Genomic DNA, 13,414 nt, shown 5'->3' on the forward strand with positions numbered 1-13,414 from the left:
CAAATTTAACATTATTTGGGGTTTGATTTTGTTTTTTTCTCAATACAATCAGGAGTTTGATCTAAGACGTTTTATGATATCCAGGCCTGTTGACAAGTAAAAAGCGTATATTGTCCCTTGTGCGTTTTATTGTGTGTATATATAAATAAAGAGAATATAAGTACAATCATAATCGCTGATTATCGTTGTGTGATGCTGTGGTTGAACTTTCATTGCGCAAATTTCTTCCTTTTCTGCCTCTAAAGGTATATTGTATCGTGGAAAACAGTAACTGATTCATACACGGATACTGTATATTTTGTCTGTATCGTGAAATAACGTCAAAACTGCCAGGAATGATTTTTTATACTCCAGCAAAAGATTTAGTTAGAAACGGAAAGATTTAGTTAGAAAGGGAACAAAAGTTAGTGCACATGATTTTCTTCATTTTCAACCTGAAATAATCGGTTTCCGCAGACAAGTAAGTATTGGGGAAAGTTTGAGACTTACTAACGTACTTTAAATAAATAAATAATGTATTTTGTCATTAAATTGCATCTATTTTAGTGTCATGCGCTTAATGGTGCATTTACATGGACATGATCCCATATGTCCCAATTGAAAATAAGTGACTATGTTTTTGTCTAGGACCATTAAAACAGCATCTGCATTCATGTTGAAATTATTTTTGTTATTTGTGTCCTGTAAATTTATGTATTTATATTTTCTTTGCAAGGGAATGAAAAAATAACAGAAATACTATTTTCGTTATCATAAAAAGAAAACAGCTTACTGCATTCATCATTACTTATAAACTATTCGGCAATTATCATAAGAGTGAGGAGCCTCGCCTAAGTAGGATAACGTTTAGCCCAATCAAATTTCTAATTATGGGTAAATCAAGGTAATAAATGTGTCGAAGTCTATGAAGAAAAAGAAAAAAGATAAATTCGATAACTGTAGCGCGGGAAACAGATTTTGTCATACTATAGTGAAGACAATGCTTATGTAAACGCCCCCACTCTTTGTAAAAGGTGTGGGTTTATTGGCGGATTTTGCCTTCTTTCTAGGTGTCCGCTTTATTCGGTTCTCTTTATCTAGGAGATGATCTCCCTTGGTGTCATTGCCCGGATGGAGTAAACTTATAGGTAGAATAAATAGAGATCTGAGCAGATATATAGAATAGAATGAATCGAGCCCCGTACATAGAAAATCAAAATTTAATCAATTACATAAACAATGGTGATAATCAATACATTAGGAAGAGACACTTCCTTTTGGAATAAATCGTTCACCGAATCTCAAAACACAAATATATTTATACAAATAGCCGATCTTTTTTACTGATAGGATTAGTTCATCATACGATCGAGTGAACAATCGAAGTCGTTGCCTTGTACAATTGTATAACCTGCTTATCTCTGGTTCAAAGTCACTGTGGCTGTTCTCTGTCCTTTCGCCTTTGTCCTTTCGCATTTTTCCTTTCTTTGTATCTCCCAGCCTCCCTACTATCTCGCCTCCTGTCGGCCCTCAAACTTTGTGTGGGTAGGTGCGTATGTAAGCATGTAGATACGTCAGCGCATATGTACAGCTGAGGATACGTCTGGGAATACGTCTAAAGAGCTATTTTCCCTTTGAAAACAAGCAGAGAACAACCTAAATTTCCTGTCGGTTATCCTACTGGGGATAGAACATTATTCCCGTCTAGTTATCAGATCTTACTATCGGTCATGAAACAGATACCAAAGGCTATTAGTCGACCCAAGCATGACAAACCAAAACAAACCTAGTTTCAGAAGATTAATGTACTTCCTAATGGCTAACTCATCACTTCGTATTAACACACGAGACTTACAAGTTCCGCTCTCGTCTCAGTTACACAAATTAAGAGATCGGTGAATTCACACGGAATCTCGTAACTCATATCAACTAAATCAACTAAAGAAATACATGAAATTCTTAGAACCTAATTCCTATACAAAAAAGACGACAAAATTCAAACAATTCGACAACTTTATATAACGAAGATTATTGTATGAATTAATATATATATAAACTCAGCACTTTTATAATCATGTCCAGAGAATTGATCTACGAATTTAAACAACTAAATCCATGCACATATTATCAAATAATTCAAGTAAATCATTATATTGGTATCAACGAATTTCCTGAAATTGACGCAAATACCTTTTGTGCTTCCAAGCGTTTATGGCTTCTACCACCAAAATTGTATCCGTCGACCTTCCAGACATCCGGTCCCTTTGACAAATGTTTTACGAGAGAATTTCTTCCAAACTGACTATCAGAGTTCCCTCTACCTTTACTCAGCTAGGAAATTTAGTATGGGAAACACGCCCCTATTTAGCGTAACCAGTCAGGATGAAATAGGTTTACCGCCTTTTCATTTAGGCGAACAAATTGGGGTCAACTTGAGCTAGGTCTTCGAATAACTGTTTCGAGAATTTTTCAAGTTTGACAGTTCCACTATGAAATCGAAGTTAGCCGTGTCCCTAATGATCCGTCTCGCGGTTAAGTAAACGAATGTTTAACTTAAAAATCGCTACCTCTACCGACCAGACATTAGAAATCTCTGCATTATAGCGACTTAACAAGCGCCTGTCCCCATAAATCTAATTAGTTGTTCTCTGGCCCAAACTAATGTGCTTTTCGTAGATCGACAGACATTTGCCCCCTCACAGTTTATTTCGTATGTATGTATGTATGTATGTATGTATGTATGTATGTATGTATGTATGTATGTATGTATGTATATATGCATGTATGTATGTATGTATGTATGTATGTATGTATGTATGTATGTATGTATGTATGTATGTATGTAGTTATAAATGAGATTTAACGCACGCTAGCATACTAATGACCATAGAGTGCCAATTAAATGTTATGTTCTGAAACTGTAAAGATAAGGACACGCACACTTTAGAAAAATTAGAATAATTTAAAGTAAATTCAGACACACTGTACTACAAATAAAAACAAAACCGGTACAGATTTTAAAATGCTTTTAGGCATACAACTGACAAATGCAAATAATGTAAAATCCTAAACGTTAGGGTAAAAAAGTGCTACTTACAACGCATTCCCTCCAAAACAAGAATATTGATATGACGGTGTATCATCGCAGAGTTTCCTAATTGATTTCGCATCGACAGAATTTTGTCTCGGGGGGGGGGGATACACTCTCTATAATAGTCGAATAGTAAATGTAGGGCATATTAGTCACTTCAAAAGGGGTGTTGGATAGTAACGTTTCTGTTTTGGATAACAGATCATTTGGTGTTGGATAGTGTTACAAGCCAGGGGTCTTTACTTGACCGAGCGGTGTCAAAACCCTGGCTCGTTTCTCGCTAGAAGTCATAAGTTTACCCCAAATTTCCAAAGACTTCCATACAACTTCAGTTGTAAATTAGAAAGCCAAACGTGTCCATTCTACACATAAATTTAACTCTAATCAATGCAAGACCAAAGATCTCACAACCTACCAAATATATATCAACCGCACATCTGCATGGTTTCTCGTCATCAGGTTTCCGTACCGCCAGCCGTTCACGCCGTAGAAACTATACAAGTATCCCCTAACACTTGGAACTATTTTAACTCCGCCACCTTAGGCCAGTCAATGTATGCTTTCCAGACACATTTCGTCAATATAACTGCACCCCATTTGCCACCATGGCGACATAAACGGTATCTGCCGAGTCCCTTCTTATTTATTCCTTTGTGCAATTTACCGGTTTCCTACTGTAAATACTGCCATTTCAGTCACACCACCAATGTGCACCGCTAGATTTTAATATAACCAAATGCGCATACTCTAACTTTATTACAGTAGGTTCGTTTAACATTATATTTTCCTTTTAATCCTATATAGGCCACACATGATACACTTATGGACATTGTTTAAACACATTAGTTCCCATCTATTCGCCAGAGTGCTATAACATTATATATCTGGACGAAAGGAAAAAAGTGAAATTCGCGTTAATCATCATACAGCCTCACGTATGTCAAACGTATGGCGTAAAGTTAGTTACCTTTCTGCCCATTCATTTTTCATCAAGGCAGCCTAATGTTAATGTCCACTTAGGTCCCATAGACATTCCCATGTTAAATAGCCATTGTCCACCAAGTGCAATTTTTTGGGGAAAAAATTATTCAGAGAGTGGGAAACTCGATTTAATTTGAATATTATATTTCCCATTGTCCCCTATTGGCCATCTTCATGTTAAATCCCCATTGTGCCCCAGTTCCATATTGATACCCGGTTCTACTAGCAACTCTTGTTTTGCAAGCATGTGTGTTTCCGATAAAAGACGATTAACATATATGTGATTAAAGTTGTATTGTTGGATGAAATCTGATCAAAAGATATATCATGCATACGATTCTGTCCCACCGGCCTACAGTGCTGGTTTTAATATAAGGGACATAAATATGAGATGAGTGGCTTGGTTCTTCATACTCTACGGTGCTCTTGTTTCTCCTGTACATTTTATGGCAGCATCGCATGAATTGTGGGCAAATATCATGGCGGTCATCACAACACCATGCAAGTTTGATATGTAATCAAAGAAACTGTCGAAAGATGTATCGTAGGAAATGACCTAAATTCAACAAAAGCACAGATAGATTCAGCCCATCTAGTCATAGTGAGTCGAATCAATTCAACGTCTGATTCAATTTTATCCAAAATTGAAGACATTCACACATATAACTTCAGCCATGAAAATATTAGAAATCTTAATCCATTTTTTTCCAAGAGACGCTGTGGAACAATAACCCTTGTTTGCGTTAAAAAATGCAGTATAGAGAAAGTTAGTCGGTGAATGTATCTTTATATACAGCTTTTGTATTCTGCGTGAATTGCATCATCTAATAGATTTTAGACTATTCGTCTTCATTCATACAGGAAACTTGAAAATTGAATGGTCATTGGATATTTTTGGTCTCTTTAAATATCAATCAAGTTTAATCTTTTACATTTGTGCTATACCTGTAAAGGAAATTATTCCTTCCTTTGTCGCATATTTGCATTTTTACTCTAATTATCACTTAGTCAAGTATACAAAAACGTCCATTACTCATTGTCTGTGATATTTGACAATGTTCTACTCTTTGTGCTTATGTAGCATACATGCATATTCAATAAACTAAAGAGTTCATCAATATTAAAACTTCCACATTAACTATTCGTTAATTATCACAGATGCCGTTGCACGAAACGTTCTATAATTAGCAAAATGATTTGCGTAATCAGCTGTTATAACCAAATTTCTGCTTCATTTCATGTCTAAGAGAGATAATAAAAGTCGCCAACTGCGCTCTTGACAGAGTGGAAAGCAAAGGAAACCTAAGACACCTAAAGCAACACTTAATTTTTCATACGGTATTTGGTAATACCCATGGCAGGCAGCTCTCAGCCAATGATTTCCCAATGGCCCTATAGAAGAAAATTGAACAAAAGGAGAAGAATACTCGTGAAACAATTTATTTCGATATCATATACTAGTACATTATAAATCAATTTGATGAGTAGGGCGCATCTTAAAAATATTAGTTTCATTCAACAGACAATAAGGCAGTCTGTATTAAACTAACTTAATGGACTGTGGACGCAATTGTTTCCCTCTTGATTCGAGAAAGACCAAAGAAAAATGAGGCGAAGAAGCAGACTGTTTACGTTCGGAATTGAGATTGGTCTTGAAGGGATCTTTGAAACTCGACATCTCTGTGAACCAACACATCGGTGTAGTCATTAATCACAGCGTCTCTCAAAGTTCTACACTCGATGTCATGATTTATTAAGACGAATGATAATCGACGACAATGACATCAGGTGTACCCAAAGGGGTAAATGACCTTGGCAAGTCAATTTTATTTTTATTTTTTTATTTCATCATACAAAATAACAATATAACGGAAAAACAACCTTAGAACAGTAATTATTTATGACATGATATTGACAAATAGTGTATTGATAAGGAAGTACGCAGGAACGTAGTTTAGATAGATAGATAGATAGATAGATAGATAGATAGATAGATAGATAGATAGATAGATAGATAGATAGATAGAAGTCAATATAAATGTAGAATGAGCGGCAAACCATACTGATAATGAAATAGATTTAGTTTAAGAAAAAAAACTCCCAATGCCCCAGTACTGAACCTCAATTAACTCTTATATTGCCAAAATCCAGATTTGATCTCTAAATTCGTCTTGTTGTGTCTCAGATCAATTCCTACAGACGAAAACAATTATATATACTATTTTGAATCGTGTATCAATTGTATTTTTGTGTTCGTGTGTGAGTGAAATTCTTATGAGAAGCGTAAAGGGCCGATAATGTATTTGTACGATTTTCATATTTTGAAATAGCACTGAAATATGTTTCCAAGTTACAACATTAACAAGTGATCTTTACTTCGTGCTGTAGCATTTGTTTGGTTGTTTGGTTGTTGTTTTTATTTTGTTGTTGTTGTTATTGTTGTTGTTTGTCGATTTTCTTCCTGTTCTAGTTATTCATTTGTTTTCACTTATCGAAAATATAGGAAGCGAGTGGTGTTGGACACTTGTGCCGGAGATATCTAGACCTGAAATTGTAACAGTTTCATGATTTTTGCTTATACAAGAATGAGGTACAGAACCGTATTGTCAAATTGCCATGTATCAGCGGTACCTCCTTCATACGCCGAAGTTTCTACTAGATCAAAATACACACTATTCTAAGAACCAATCAATGCGTTACACTGCAACTCAAACATGCTCAGTTAGTATGGGTAGCAACACTATCCCCTTATTTCTCTACTTTCTTCTTTCTTCGGGTAGGTCTACTGGTCAGTTTTCATGTTTAGCGTTCTTTGTTTTTCAACCCGGTATATATTAATTTATCAGACTTGACCTTTGGAAATCATTACATGCTGCCCACTACAGGATCGTCAGATAATTTTCTTGGGAGAGATGAAACAAATTGTCTTTGGATCAGCTGACTAATGCATTTCAATAATATTCCCCTGTATATAAATTATTTTTATACATGCACTGCCATCTTGTCCTTGAATTATAATCAGCGCTTTTTCATGCTTAAGTATACCATATAAAGCACCAAAAATGTATCTAACTCGAGTCCAAGTCGTGCAATTCATGTATGCGTTCAGGACTGACTATTTCAGTAATTGACAATTTCAGCATACGCGCTACAACAAGCTTGACGCCGGTACCGGGGGTCGGGGGAATATTGTGTGCTCTACGCATGTCTTATCTTTCATCTTCCCTCACAAGTATCTAATTTCGTCATCATACCATTTCTCAAAAGAATCTTGGAAAATCTTGGAAACATATTTCAACACGTTATTGGTTATACATATTTAGTTTTAAAACAAAAATAGCAAGCTTGAATGATTGTCTTCGCTATCAAAGACAAAGATCTAAAAGGATAAAAACTGAGTCAATCACCTATTCGAATGAGTCAGAATGCGGTGTTTGATTGGTTGAATGCCTGGGATGATGTCATGTCGAAATTATTAATGGATAAAACTGTTTAGAATTTGATTTCACATACATTTAAATTGCGATTATTCACTTTATTCAGATCCTCATACTTCCATATTTCTTGGAAGATTATTATATACACGCTCTGAATAAAAAAATAATAAAGCAAAAACAGTGTTAAAGTACATTGATATTTTGAACAAGGTAAACTTGAAGCGTGATTTAATAATAACCGGATTAAATGTAACGCGCTATACGTCACAATGAAAGCTACGTTTGTTAAAAAAATAGCATAACCTTGTTATTTGTTGATTTGACTCGAGGTCATCTGTCCTTGACCCAGATTTGGACATGGTCTCCATTGTAACGGTCCATTGCGATGAATAACTTTCGTCTGGAAGATTCTTTTAATGACATTTAAGGTGTAGGGGGTTCAACAATCGGGACTGAAAAGACCTTGTTTATAGGATACTTGTATTAAATTTCAGAAGAACAATAAAATATAAGATGATAAAATGCGCCTATGTGACAAAGTTGACATACCCAGTACCATCTTTTGTATATGGTGTAATTTTGGAATGAATGTCTCGATATGTAGCTTTTCTTACCAGCGTGTGTGTGTGTGTGTGTGTGTGTGTGTGTGTGTGTGTGTGTGTGTGTGTGTGTGTATTTTTAACGTAGCTTTAACAATTTTTCAGTCATATCGCTACGATGTCTGCAGTTTATAGTGATGTCTAACACTGGAGCATCATGCTGCAGACATGATGTCCCACCCAGTCACATTATCCTGACACCAGGCCGACCTATCCTAACACTAACCTCTTAATGCTGAGCGTCAGGCGAGTCAGCTGTTAGTACCATTTTATATGTCTTTGATATGACTCGACCGGGGTTCGAACCCGCGACCTCCCGCATCATAACCACTAGGCCACCGGAGCGATCCAAGCTAAATTGTAGACGAATGATTGTATGGAGCAAAGTATTTCATCACAGGACACAGATTCTATTCACCCATTAAACCATAGAATATGCCATTCAACATTGAAATGAGAATCAGGATGCTCGGTGATAATATGCATTGTTAGCATGAATATTTCATAACCCGGTTGTGATCCGACACTGATCTAGCTACGCTCGCGTGCTTTAAGATGGTTCGGGCTCATATTCATTTGCCAGTTTAGACGACACAATTAATGCAGAATTTTATACCCATCTGAAGCTCTTCAAACAGATCGTCACTAATGATAAAAAGGCACGAAAAAGTCGATTGTCTATGATTACTATCAAACTTGTGGGGGAAACATTTATTTCTTTTACAACCACACACTTCTAGATAAAAGATCGATCTGTGGGGTTGCTTCAGCTCTTGGTTTACATACACGTAATATGATACTCTCCCCTACATATATCAAAATAATACCGTATTTGGCAGATGTTCTGGTCCCTATGCTACAAGAAAGAACAATCTATTTTAAAGTGTATCGTGTCTTCAAGATTACATTAATATTAAGTGAAATTTACCCTAAGTTGATTGATGCCTTATGTATGCCATAAGACTTTTGGTTTCCCGTTTCAGGACGTTTGCTTATATGCAGACCTTCTAAAAGAGGAAATCAGTTTAAAAATCAGGTTGTACGCTCAAGCCATCTATAGAAGTAGACCAGAGATAGATGGGTGACTAACAAAGTGTAGTCATTCGGATGGACAAAACTGAATCCACTGTAAAATCGTTTGCATTGTTCATGACATTGTCAAGAGTCAATATATAATTTTATCGCACGGATACTTCGTTGAGCTTTTAAACAATACTATTCGATTTAAAATTATTTCGAAAAGTTACATCGATAACGAAACTTTAAAAAAAAATATCTAATTTGAGATTTAAATTCAACCGTAATATTATCTTTATGCTAAACTTGAACCGGAGTAATTGAGTAAATAGATCAACACAGTTTTATATTTCTAAATGTAAACTTTTTAATATTTACTCACGTTTTAAATCTCGGATCTCAAAGTAACAGAAATGACCGAAACCGATGGCATCTAGCGAGATAAAAAGCTATCCGACCCGTCATAAATCCAAAAGAAATCAGAAACAAGCACTTCATTCGTGTTCCTTTTTTACATAGGAATAGAAATCAATATTTTACCATGACAGATAATCTAAAATACTTATCGCATTCTCACAAAGTTGGTGCGTATTGGATCAAATCATACATATGACAGCGTTTTCCATTATGGTATTAAATTAAGTAACAGAAAAGAGCGAAAATCAACAAAGTTTGTAAAGGTCAAAAAATAATTGAATTCTTTAGAATATTGATAATGATCCACACTCATAGAGAAATATTTGCAATTTATTATTTGTTTACAAAATATAAAAGTTGCTGGTCAGGTACACAATGAACGTGAATTAGGATAAGGTCGAGTGCAAAACACAATTATACATAACATAATCACAGAGAAAAAATTAACAAGTAAAGATTAAATATACATAACAGAACAGAACAAATGTACAATATTTCATATCATGAGTTTAATTTATCCAATTAACGTACAGAGGTATTGCTAATCAGAGTGTCAAATATAAATTTTTTAATAGGGATTGAAAAAAAATAGACTCGTTAATTGTGCCGACGACCAAGCGTTAGTTATGGAACCTCAAGCTGGATTTACGGCAAATATGGTAAAATTGTTTTACCTTATTTGGATTGATAAATCATAACGGAATGTTCTTTATAATAGAAACAAACACTTTAGCATAGTCAACAAAAGCACAAACCAATTTCCCGAAATTAATACTACGAGTTATTGTCAATGGCCATACTGCAACAGCTCCTTCTCCTGCCACTGATGCTTCTGTAGCATCCATGTTACAAAGATAAGTTCTCCAAGCCAAGGGCACCGGCTAGCCACACCAAGTACATCGATATGGTGCAAGCCACTATCAGCAACCTAACAAAGACAGTTGGCTCTTCAACCCAAGCATTATGAAATTACATCGCCGCTAAATACTGGGTAACAACCAGACCCTCGACAAACTACTGTCTTACAGTTGCTCTTAAGTGGTAATTTACATATATGAATTGTGTCTAATGATAAAAATGTCAATAATATTTCATTAAAATACATTTCCGTAATATTTGTGTCTGATACAAATATTTTTTTCACAATATACATGTAAATAATATTTGTCATGGGTTATGTTTAAATTTCTTTTATAATGTATTTGACATGGCATCATGAAATGCAACAATTGCAAACATACTCAAATAAAACTCTCAAACATATTTTCTGTCTTCCGGTTTACTCTTTAAACACAATCCCAGTCCCCAAATTAGTTAGGGCAGCACACACCTTTATTATTTTGTCACAACTTGATAACATGGATTCAATGCTTTCACCTTTAATGCTTTTGACATATCTGATTGGTAAAGTCCCTTTCAGTATAGTAAATATATTTTTCATCAATCCAACCACACGTTCTATATGAATACAAACAGAAGAATTTTTCCTAGAAATTTCAACATCTCTTGCTGGTAAGTGTTTTTTTTTTCCTTTAGTAAAAGATGGTGTAAGGAATCCTGCACTACAAATTGTGGCGAAATCATCTCTAAATGTAAATCCTCTATCACCAAGTATCTGGTCTCCTGGCACGTGATATTTTGGACCAATAAAGCCTGACTCGCGAACTATTTTAATGTCTGAAGCTCTGCCTCCTCATGCATCAGATATGAAATTGATGGACTCAAAAGGTGTACAAGAAATAAAAACTTTAACTGTGCAGTGTTTCTTGTATGAACCATATAATGTGCCCTTGCCAGTACATTTTTTGGCGCTTCAATGAATATTTCAAAGCAATCTATTATTGAAGTCAGACGAGGAAATTTGAATTTGAACACTGGCGATATTGTGCTGAATATTATCTCTCTATCAGTCCACTTGATCACGAATCCAATTTTGGCACGCATGAGATCAAACCATTTCCAGAAGTAGTCATTTGTCGTTGATTTGGGAGCTCCTTTTACATGTGCAAGTAACTCAAAAGACACATTATGACGAAGTTTCACAAGTGTTAGAAACAGTTGCTCATTTAGTGGCAGGTTGGCTTTATTTCTCCATTTACTTGTAATGCATGTACTTAGAAAGGTCAACAGCTTTAAACATACATCCATGCTAATGCCAGTCATCATCTGGCAGGCATCATTGTTTCCTTCTACAGAAGCTGATGAAAGAGAGGAAGCACTAATTATTTCTTCCAAACTTGATATTTTCTGTATGGCGTCATTTCTTTCTTTTCTAAGATTTTCGATTTCCATATACAGTATCTCTCTCTCAGATTTTTCAAATGGTTGTTTCATTGGCATCAATCGTGGTGCATTGAAATCGACTCATCTTCAAGTGACTTTGTTTCCAGGTGTTGAGATTCCTCTTCTAAAGTGTCATTGTTATCTGACAAAGTACAATATGGTATCTCCAGTTGTGACTCGTCATCTATTAATTTCAACTTCTTCCTTGCCTGATATGGTTCAGCCAATATCGCTGTTAAAAGAAGCATATATATTACTCATGGGAACAGTATGAAAATTCAACAGTCTCAATATTTATTGAACACATTGTTCATATGATTAATTTCAAGTTATACAATCTACAAACTTGCACCAATGTTTTGTAAATTGGTGTGCACATTTTATACATGAATCTATACAAATCGGCTTAAAATAGAAACTCTTAAATCAACTGTACAAGGTCATAGTACTAATACACACAAGAAGTGATTACATCAAATTTTATATATATATATATATATATATATATATATATATATATATATATATATATATATATATATATATATATATATATATATATATATATATATATATTATACTATTTGTGGTGGTGCTTGGAAATATGGAGGGCATATAATCAGGATTTAGCTTCGCTCTGCTGATTGTGTGTAACCATCTTTCTCTTCGTGAGCTTTCACTTGGTTTTACATAAAACTTAAGATCCTGATTTTTCCTCTTGTTGCAAGTACAACCTGGTACACAACAGCTCTTATGCATTTTACAGAGGATATGTGATTACTTGTTTTCCCCCAAACAAATATGGTGGCCGCGTTGTGATGAATGTCACGTGACAATTCCCCGTATATCATCTGCAAGAATGACATCAAGGTAGGTGCTCTCAAACAGTCCATGGAAGCTGGTGCATCTAGTTTCACATTAACTAAGTACAAAGTTTGGTTTGATGGTGCGTAGTTAAGAGAAGTCCTTATCAGGCACACACCAGTCTGATTCAGTGATTGCTAAGTAAACTCACATGATAAAAAGATATAAAATTATATTGCAAAAGCAGAGGCAACAGGGTGATGAAACCGCAGTATCGGATTACATTATTGAATTAGGGAAGGAAATATAGAAATACCTCGTGTCTAAGTTCAACCGACATGAAAATGTTAGTACTACATTTAACATCTTGTGGTTTTCGTTCCACTCACCAGTCTCCTAATCTGATATTTCGCCATATTTGCCTTTGATTCAACAAAACGAACCCGGAATTTCGGCGATTTCTCGATCTGCAAAGGCATTAGTTTAGTAGCCCGTGTTTAATGAAGCAATAATCACAACGTCTTTCGACAATTTGGGTTGTCTCCATTCGTAACGCACTTGAATTAACAAGCTATGTCGTGTAACTCCTACGTACTAAATGTAATTAAGATTGCAATACTACAACCTAAGATTTTTTTTTATTAAATGCATCATTCATGTTTAAGAAGACAAGAAGCAACTAAGCACCAAAGAAGGAGCATCGCTTTGATATATAAACATTAATTACCAAAATCAGACAAATTGCGATATATTTGTAATCAAGAAGATTTAGATATAACAACGTTCGTCTCTGATACGTATTTACT

At 35.1% G+C, this 13,414-nt stretch overlaps 1 pseudogene; it reads right to left on the reverse strand.

Annotated features, from left to right (window-relative positions):
• Positions 1-10,800: 10,800 nt before the first annotated feature.
• On the reverse strand, positions 10,801-11,669 carry LOC149800939 (uncharacterized; annotated as a pseudogene).
• Between the last annotated feature and the right edge of the window lie 1,745 nt (positions 11,670-13,414).

This window comes from Sinohyriopsis cumingii, chromosome 4, assembly GCF_028554795.1.
Source record: "Sinohyriopsis cumingii isolate HCF-2022 chromosome 4, ASM2855479v2, whole genome shotgun sequence".
In the NCBI taxonomy this organism is placed as follows: Eukaryota; Metazoa; Mollusca; class Bivalvia; order Unionida; family Unionidae; genus Sinohyriopsis; species Sinohyriopsis cumingii.